The 9981-nt window shown below is 46.0% G+C and overlaps 2 long non-coding RNA genes across 3 annotated transcripts; both read right to left on the bottom strand.

Moving 5' to 3' along the window:
• Positions 1-5162: 5162 nt before the first annotated feature.
• LOC119368555 lies at positions 5163-5909 on the bottom strand. Its single transcript, XR_005176674.1, has 3 exons — positions 5777-5909; positions 5591-5649; positions 5163-5509 (listed from the first exon to the last, which is right to left on the bottom strand). It is a non-coding gene; the product is annotated as an uncharacterized LOC119368555 (long non-coding RNA).
• Positions 5910-6444: 535 nt separating this feature from the next.
• LOC119366017 lies at positions 6445-9981 on the bottom strand. 2 transcript variants are annotated; one of them, XR_005175871.1, is made up of 4 exons: positions 9881-9981; positions 9697-9794; positions 6953-7465; positions 6445-6821 (listed from the first exon to the last, which is right to left on the bottom strand). It is a non-coding gene; the product is annotated as an uncharacterized LOC119366017 (long non-coding RNA). The 2 variants fall into 2 exon arrangements; XR_005175870.1 differs by having other exon boundaries at positions 6446-7465.

Raw genomic sequence — 9981 nt, forward strand, 5'->3', positions numbered from 1 at the left:
TCTAGGCCATGAGCTCGTGGCTACCGCTCAGACGCCAAGACCGAGACCGCCCCGAACCACGTCGTCCCGCTGGATCGTCAAAACCATCTCGTTTTTTTTTTGCAAGTTCCTCTACGCCCGAAGACGTTGAATGCGCTAAGTTCCACTACGACATGCACCACTACTGTTGCTGAGGGTTTCGTCAAGTTCAACTACATCGACTATGAATGGTGAAGACCCCGAACATCTACGGAGGGTGTACATCTACACCGCCAAGACCAGACCGACAAGTACCCCGACGTCGCGTGTACCACTACTGTCGACCTGAACATCTACGAAAACGTGTACCACTACCGTCGCCGTGTACCACTACTTCCACTACCGTCGCGAGAACGACTAATTCCACTACGACCCGTGTACCGCTACTTCCATCTACATCGCTCCGAGCTCGAACTGCCCTGGAAATGCACGCTTCGAAGGTATAACCCCGAGAGAACCACCCGTGAATGAATGCATGTGTTGTATGAGATGAATTGTATGTTTGCACCGTTGCCCGTTTGATCCTTGCACGTTCCTTCCTCGTTTGCCATGCCGCCGTCCCGTGGGAACCCGGTAGTCGGGAGCACCCCACCATCTCTAGCATGTTGCGCACATCCGCACGCCTCCTTTTGCACCGGTATCTCCGTGAGCTACCGGAACCGATATGTTGCCGTGGCACCATTTTTGTTTCGTCGCCGTGGCACCCTTTTCGTTTTGCCATGGTGACCAAATGCTTCATAACATGCTCATGTCAAGGTTTTCATAAAAATTGCATAAACCTTGATTATGGCATCCGCATCATGTTAACAACAATTAAAATGCTTAAAACTATGTTTGCATTAAATTGCTAAATGTCATATGGGGATTTTCCGGAATTGTTGTTTGTTGTTTCCGGCCTCACTTAAACTTGCCTAAATAGTTAGTTTATTTATGCTTCACCTCTTGCCATGCTTAAGAACATTTAATATTGTTGTGTTCCTAAACGAGAGAGAACTAAATAATTGATGTGGTGTTCCGTCAATATGCAACTCGTTGCATATTGAGATCCACTTAATTTGTAGTATTGTTTGTTGCACTTTGCCATGCCATGCCTCTTTAAACCGGACATGCATCATACTTGCTTGTGTGTTTACCATATTGTTTGCTTCTTTCCGGTTTGCTTCTCTCGTTAGCTTTGGTTTCGTTCCGGAGTTGTGAGGATTCGTTCGACTACGTTCGTTTGTCTTCTTCATGGACTCGTTCTTCCTTGCGGGATTTCAAGCAAGATGACCTTTACCCTCGATATCACTTCTATCTTTGCTTGCTAGTTGCTCCGTTCTATTGCCATGCTGCGCTACCTATCACTTGTTTACCATGCCTCCCATATTGCCATGTCAGCCTCTAACCTTATCACCCTTCCTAGCAAACCGTTGTTTGGCTATGTTACCCGCTTTTGCTCAGCCCTCTTATAGCGTTGTTAGTTGCAGGTGAAGTTGAAGATTGCTCCATGATGAACAGGATTATGTTGGGAAATCACAATATCTCTTATTTAATTAATGCATCTATATATTTGGTAAAGGGTGGAAGACTCGGCCTTATGCCTGGTGTTTTGTTCCACTCTTGCCGCCCTAGTTTCCGTCATACCGGTGTTATGTTCCCGGATTTTGCGTTCCTTACGCGGTTGGGTGATTTATGGGACCCCCTTGACAGTTCGCTTTGAATAAAACTCCTCCAGCAAGGCTCAACCTTGGTTTTACCATTTGCCACCTAAGCCTTTTTCCCTTGGGTTCTGTAGACTCAAGGGTCATCTTTATTTTAACCCCCCCCCCCGGGCCATTGCTCCTTCGAGTGTTGGTCCGAACTGAGTAGACTGCAGGGCCACCTCGGGGAAACTTGAGGTCTGGTTTTACTCGTAGGATGTCTCATCCGGTGTGCCGAACGAGATATGTGCAGCTCCTATCGGGATTTGTCGGCACATCGGGCGGCTTTGCTGGTCTCTTTTTACCATTGTCAAAATGTCTTGCGAACCGGGATTCCGAGGCTGATTGGGTCTTCCCGGGAGAAGGTATATCCTTCGTTGACCGTGAAAGCTTGTGATGGGCTAAGTTGGGACACCCCTGCAGGGTATAATCTTTCGAAAGCCGTGCCTGCGGTTATAGGCAGATGGGAATTTGTTAATGTCCGGTTGTAGATAACTTGACACCAGATCCAAATTAAAATGCATCAACCGTGTGTGTAGCCGTGATGGTCTCTCTTCGTCGGAGTCCGGGAAGTGAACACAGTTTTGGGTTATGTTTGATGTAAGTAGGAGTTCAGGATCACTTATCGATCATTGCTAGTTCACGACCGTTCCGTTTGCTCTCTTCTCGCTCTTATTTGCGTATGTTAGCCACCATATTTGCTTAGTGCTTGCGGCAACTCCACCTCATTACCATTTCCTACCCATAAGCTTAAATAGTCTTGATCTCGTGGGTTTTGAGATTGCTGAGTCCTCGTGACTCACCAGATACTATCACAACAGTTGCAGGTGCCGATGATACCAGTGCAGACGACGCAACCGAGTTCAAATGGGAGCTCAACGAAGATCTTAGTTGTTGCTATGTTTCGTTTCATGTTGATCAGTAGTGGAGCCCAGTTGGGACGATCGGGGATCTAGCAGTTGGGTTATCTTCTTTTCTTTTGGCTTCGTCCGTAGTCGGACTATGTGTGTACTCTGAATGATGTATGAATTATATGTTCATTGTGTGAAGTGGCGATTGTAAGCCAACTCTTTATCCCATTCTTGTTCATTACATGGGATTGTGTGAAGATGACCCTTCTTGCGACAAAACCACCATGCGTTTATGCCTCTAAGTCATGCTTCGATACGTGGGAGATATAGCCGCATCGTGGGTGTCACAGTCGGTTTGTTTCAAAACCAGGAGACGTGCATTGGAAAGCTCTAGAGAGAGTTTTGCGTTATTTGAAAGGCACTGCGAGTTATGGAATTCACTACACTGGGCATCCAAAGGTGCTTGAAGGGTATAGTGACTCAAACTGGATTTCAGATGCTGGTGAGATAAAGGCCACGAGCGGTTATGTATTTACTCATGGAGGTGGCGCTGTTTCTTGGAAGTCTTGCAGGCAGACCATCTTAACAAGGTCAACAATGGAAGCAGAACTCACAACACTAGATACAGCTATGGTCGAAGCAGATTGGCTTCGCCGGCTCTTGAATGACTTGCCGGTAGTTGAGAAACCTGTACCAGGTATCCTTATGAACTGTGACAATCAAACTGTGATCACTAAAGTGAGTAGTTCAAAGGATAACATGAAGTCATCAAGACACGTTCAGAGAAGGTTAAAGTCTGTTAGAAAAATGAAAAACTCTGGAGTTATTGCATTGGATTATATCCAAACGTCTAAAAATCTGACAGATCCTTTTACTAAGGGTCTATCACGTAATGTGATAGATAATGCATCAAGGGAGATGGGTATGAGACCCACAATATGAGTTGTTCACAGTGGTAACCTATTCTTTATGATCGGAGATCCCGTGAATTAGATGTGGAAGACAAGCTGTTGGTCAACTGGGAGGAGAGTATCCCTACTGTTAAAATACCACTCCATGAAGATGCAATACTCTCCTAATCTGCATGGCAGGTTGATGTATATCTTAATGTGTTCTAAGTGGCTCTTTGAAGCAGAGATGTTGTCCTGGAGAACATCTTTTGAAGAACGCACCTATATGAGTCTGATTGTTAAACGTCGCAATCTATGAGAGTAGGGTTCTCTCTAGTAAACTCATGAAAGGTCACGGAGTATGACGCATAAGCTCCACCCGCGGGGAAGACCCACGGTAGCTACGTATCGGTCAAGGCTTTATGTGAAGCTAGATTCGCAGAAAACTTGCAGTTCAAGGCCCAGTCCACTGTTCAAGTTGCTTACTAGTGTAGCATAGAGTTCTAGGTGGAAGTTCAACTTAACAGTCTTCACTGCAGTACCGGTATATAAAACAGTGTTTTGGAACCAAAGGTAAATTTTGTGTGCCTCTAGGATCTGGTAGGGGATTGCTGGAATTTTTGTCTATTTGGGCCTAGCCCAATAGCAGTTTCAAAAATTCCTAATAAATCCTAGAGGCCCACGCAGCCCATTCGTGCAAGGCAAGAGGTGGAACTAAAGTTTAGTCCCACCTTGCTAGTTTAGAGGGAGTTGGACTTCATTATAAGGAAGGCTCCTTCCCCACTTGTATGAGCATGAGAACAAGAGGGACATCCACACGCGCTCCTCCTCCGCCGCCCGCCTCGCCACGCCACGCCACGCCACGCCTCGTCATGACGCGCCGCGCCGCGGGAATGAGCCAAGCTGATGTAAATTTTTGCCACGCACTACGGGTATACGAAAGGGCACGCAAAAGCTGAAACGTTTTGTTGTAGTGGAGATTGAATACGAACGGCGCACCTCTTCGCCTGCTGCCTGTTCGTTTCGTCTCCCTCGTTCTCTTCAGCTCCCAGCGCAGCCTCTCGCCTTCTTCTCTTGCGCCTATAAAAGGGAGGTCGCTCCTCCCAGAGAGACACATCAGAATCTCTTCCTCCTATCGCCACAAGTTCCTGAGCATTGCGCTGCTGCTACGTTCTTCCTCATCCCGGCTTGCGGCGTGCACCGCACGTCGGGACAGTAGGCCTCCTAGACCGCACCTTTTGAGTCCTGTACGGGAGAAGGGTGATAAGGTTTTTGGGGAGCGCTCAGCGCGACTACTGGCTGCTTCATCACGGACGATCCAGTCGCCAACGACTACTTCCCCGACAACAACTTCTTCCCCGACGTCCACGACCTCCTCAACGACATGGCAGGCGAGGACACCGACCCCAAGTCCAGCGCTTCTGCTGCTGCTGTGCCGTACGTGTTCTTCTCCTTTCTGTTAGAAGTCCTGCTACAGTTATTGGCTCTAGTTTCTGCCCTACGTATGTTAGGTTCTATGTCGTATAAGCAACTTCATCTAGTGTCTGTTCTAGATGTGTTTAGCTCAAGTTCATATATGCAGACGATGTTTACCTTCTCTCTGTCAGATTGCATGACTTGCTTTATATTTGCTATTTTAGTCATGCTTTATCTAGTATTTCTGTTAATAAAATCATTCGGTAAATTGCTCATATTTCCAACAGTTTCTAAGCTCGGCATAGTGGTTTGGACAGTCTAGAAGAGGAAATCAGATATGTGCATGCTGGGCATAGTGGTTTGTAAGCTCGGCAACAATCTCCTCACTACTGTTCTACACATTCAAAGGTTGCCAACTTGTTAATTTAAGTAGTTCGACAGTTCTGCAACGTGGACATCAAGAGCAACCTGAAGAATGCCGGCAACTTGCAGGCTGCCCCTACATGCTCGGTATATACATACCTTCATTGTTGCTCTGCCTTTCTTTGGGTCTTTATGGAGTCCTGGTGTTGATTGCTAATGCATGCTGCAAGCAGCTGGCATACCACCATGGCATGAGCACCAACCTGGTAAACTTCATGAAACACCAATCCATCTCCAGGAGGAAGATGCACATGAAGAAAGGATCCAACTATGGGAAAAGAGTAGACCACTAACCAAATTGAACGACGTCTACCTCATCGATCTTGTATGTCTCCAGGTTTGTGATCACAAGACACAATCCGGGAATAAGGCCTGTAATTCCAAACAAACCAAGAAGATTTAAACAGTGAGAACCAAAAATTAGGCATCACAAAGACAAACCAAGGAGAACTCAACACTGAGACCCAAAATTAAGCATTAGGACAGGAAGCATGCTTACGTCAATCTGTTGATGCAGGTAGCGCGGAAGCTTTGCCGGCATGGTGGGCATGTGCAACGGATGGCAACGAAGATACACGCGGGGAGGCGGGGATGGCCGGCGCTGAGGCCGGGCTTCTCCGTCACGTACTCCACCTCCACCTGCAGCTGCAATAAACCATGACGTTTGGCGCGGCTCGAGCGGATTACGGGCGGCGGAACCGGAGCTCGCCTGGGGGGCGGGGTCGGGTTTGGGGTGGGCGCCCTCCTCGGAGCCCTCACCGGCTCCCGTGGCACTGCTCTTCCTGTCCCTGCGGCGGCGACGGCAGGGGTGTGGGCTGGTTTTTGGGTTTGTATATGCGTGCGGGATCGAGCGTTTTTTTGGCACCACTAGGCATCAGACTGCTGATAAGTTACATCTACTAGTACAATGCCCGTGCATTGCTACGGGTAAAAGAAGAATACCCATGTGTTGCCACGGAATAATAAAAATATGGACACATTGATCAAATTATTCTTCTAATTTAGAAATACGGGTTAAGTGGTTACATCCAGTTTTCATCATGCAACGACAAATATAAATTCTCTTCCACTTTTTTTCCTTCTCGGCAATCTTCCTATCTCCTTAAGCAGCCAAATCGCTCGCCAACCGAGAACTTATAACTGGATATATATCATCCATTTATAAATAGTATTAGTATTCTCACTGTAAAGAAATACAAGAGTGCTTAGATCATAGTAATCTAAACACTTATATTTCTTTAGAGAGGGAGTATCACTCAACTTCACGCATCCATGTGTCACTATTACAAGGTACACAAAGATTGACAGTCACTATTACAAGGTACACAAAGATTGAAAATTTCATAAGCCTCTTATTTCAGTAATAATAGCATAATCGATGCAACCTTCAATAATAAGCTCATTGTATGGATAGAAGTATCGGCAGATGCCAAGATGGTGGATTCAGGCATATTGTTGTAATACTTTGTAAGGTCCTCGAGAATAATCAATAAAGTGGCCGTATGCATCTCCCAGATGCAGAGGCCGGGGGTCATCCTCCTTTTCTAAAAAAAATAATAAGCTCATTGTATATAGGAAATTTCCATTTATCTTGAATCAAGAATTTGAATAATAAGTTGGATAATCTAATGTTTTCAAAGCTGGGGGATTTGTATATAATTAGTATCTTTATTACCGACACAATCATCATGGTTGTGGTCATGGCAGCAGTCATCAAGGTCTTCACGTCGCCACCGTTCTCCTTCTGCGCAGTGGCGGAGACAAGCCCCAGGCTGTCCGGGCGGTGTCCTGGGTCCTGAGGCTTGGCTTCTTCGTTTACTGTAGTGGATTTTACACTATTTAGCACTGTACCAAGTGATTGGCCTGGGGCTTGCCCGGGTCATGGCTTGATCCTAGCTCTGCCACTGCTTATGCGTCTCCACCAAGTTCAAAGACGGCGCGACAGCGGCCAACAACCTATCACCGGCATTTAGGTTTGTCAGCTTTCATGTTCGCCAACTTCGCCCCGGGTTTCGACTTCTTCAGTTGCGTGATTGCAGTTGCCCCGCTCTCCCTTGAAAACACCACAATGGCCACAGTCGCCCCTGCCCTGCCCGCCGGCTTGGTCGCCATCGCAGGCATCACCTTCCCGTCCAGCCCATGCTAACCAACCGTCTCTCCCACGACCCGCTCCACAACTACTACTCTCCTGCTTCCATGAAAACGCAATATATTTCATATTCACCAAGAAGCAACAGAAGTTAGATCACTAATTAAATCCTAGTATGATGAACCATTTATGCTGAAATAGCTACAGAGCAACTCGCGTAGATTAAAGTTAAATCTAGCAATATAGTACACTTGACACCGGAGTAAACCCCAGATTAAACAATGTACTATGACTTCAGAAGAATATACATTAATCTGCCATATTGCAGGGAAAACAAATCTGGAGCACAAAGTAGAGAGAAACACCTGTAACACACATGCACGATATAACATGACCTAAATGTAATAAAATATAGTTGTATTTTCTAATGGAACAAAATATGTATCTGCGGATGGTACTCAAGATGCTTCTTTTTTTGCCTCTCATTATTATTTTTGTTGGAGAAGAAGTTACATTTGTTACGCACTAAAAGGCACCTGGTAGCATATCATGTCATCAGATAATCTTCTGGACTGTGTTCCTACTTCCTACTGCTTCACTGATTTCTTGTAGTTGCTAGAAAAATGAGATTTGTCAAACGGAAGCTTCCTTCCGCCTGCCACTGACATGCCACCGACGATGTGTGAATATTACGTGAGCAGCTAGAACCTTTTTTTATGGATGAGACGATGAGCAGCTACAAACTTGATACTGTTAATGGTAGTCTCATTCTTCCAAAAAAAATAGGAAAACAAACTCATACATTTCAACACAGCTCCTTCTTCACATAAACTTCCAGTTTAAATGAGAATACTATTATTTTCGATGAAGGGAGCTTTATTACTTAAAAGGTTTAAGCATTATACCCGGCCCCTCTGCATAAATGAAAATACTAATAGCAACAAAAAAAACTTAATAAGAAAACTCCGACAATGTGGACCGAGATTGACTTGGTAGTAGATCAAATCACACATGTTCAATCTTTGCTCAATGAGAACTGAGGAACAACAACAACAACAACAACAAAGCCTTTAGTCCCAAACAAGTTGGGATAGGCTAGAGGTGAAACCCATAAGATCTCGCAACCAACTCATGGCTCTGGCACATGGATAGCAAGCTTCCACGCACCCCTGTCCATAGCTAGCTCTTTGTCGATACTCCAATCCTTCAGGTCTCTCTTAACGGACTCCTCTCATGTCAAAATCGGTTGACCCCGCCCTCTCTTGACATTCTCCGCACGCTTTAGCCGTCCGCTATGCACTGGAGCTTGTGAAGGCCTGCGCTAAATATGCCCAAACCATCTCAAACGATGTTGGACAAGCTTCTCCTCAATTGGTGCTACCCCAACTCTATCTCGTATATCATCATTCCGGACTCGATCCTTCCTCGTGTGGCCACACATCCATCTCAACATACGCATCTCCGCCACACCTAACTATTGAACATGTCGCCTTTTAGTCGGCCAACACTCCGCGCCATACAACATTGCGGGTCGAACCGCCGTCCTGTAGAACTTGCCTTTTAGCTTTTGTGGCACTCTCTTGTCACAGAGAATGCCAGAAGCTTGGCGCCACTTCATCCATCCGGCTTTGATTCGATGGTTGACATCTTCATCAATACCCCCATCCTCCTGCAACATTGACCCCAAATACCGAAAGGTGTCCTTTCGAGGTACCACCTGGCCATCAAGGCTAACCTCCTCCTCCTCACAGCTAGTAGTACTGAAACCGCACATCATGTACTCGGTTTTAGTTCTACTAAGCCTAAACCCTTTTGATTCCAAGGTTTGTTTCCATAACTCTAACTTCCTATTTACCCCCGTCCGACTATCGTCAACTAGCACCACATCATCCGCAAAGAGCATACACCATGGGATATCTCCTTGTATACCCCTTGTGACCTCATCCATCACCAATGCAAAAAGATAAGGGCTCAAAGCTGACCCCTGGTGCAGTCCTATCTTAATCGGGAAGTCATCGGTGTCGACATCACTTGTTCGAACACTTGTCACAACATTATTATACATGTCCTTGATGAGGGTAATGTACTTTGCTGGGACTTTGTGTTTCTCCAAGGCCCTACCACATGACATTCCGCGGTATCTTATCATAGGCCTTCTCCAAGTCAATGAGAACTGAGGAACAACTTTGTAAAAAAAAACTACCCTACTCCACACTGATCATTGCATGACATCAATATTTCTCTTACAGAACTAAACTTAGACAGCCATGTAAGCTCTAAGCATTGTTCTTGATTAAACGGACAAAACATAAAGGAATTGGAAGTCTCACCATCAGTATATAATGTTTCCACGCAATATTTTTGTCCGAACAACCACAATCAATATCCATTACATCCACACTTGCCTCAAGAGGGAGAGTAGACCCGCCTGCACAATAGAGACTATAGAACATTCACATGAAGTGCTAAAAAATGTAATACCAAAATTTAATCTAATGAGGAAGCAGAGCCCACCGCCGCATCCATGGATGGCCACCAGGGGAGTCTCCAGCGCCGTGCGACATCGACCTGCCGCAAGGGCCCGGACGGGCAACGGCACACGCATCCACCCGCTG

This window comes from Triticum dicoccoides, chromosome 2B (assembly GCF_002162155.2).
Source record: "Triticum dicoccoides isolate Atlit2015 ecotype Zavitan chromosome 2B, WEW_v2.0, whole genome shotgun sequence".
Taxonomy (NCBI): Eukaryota; Viridiplantae; Streptophyta; class Magnoliopsida; order Poales; family Poaceae; genus Triticum; species Triticum dicoccoides.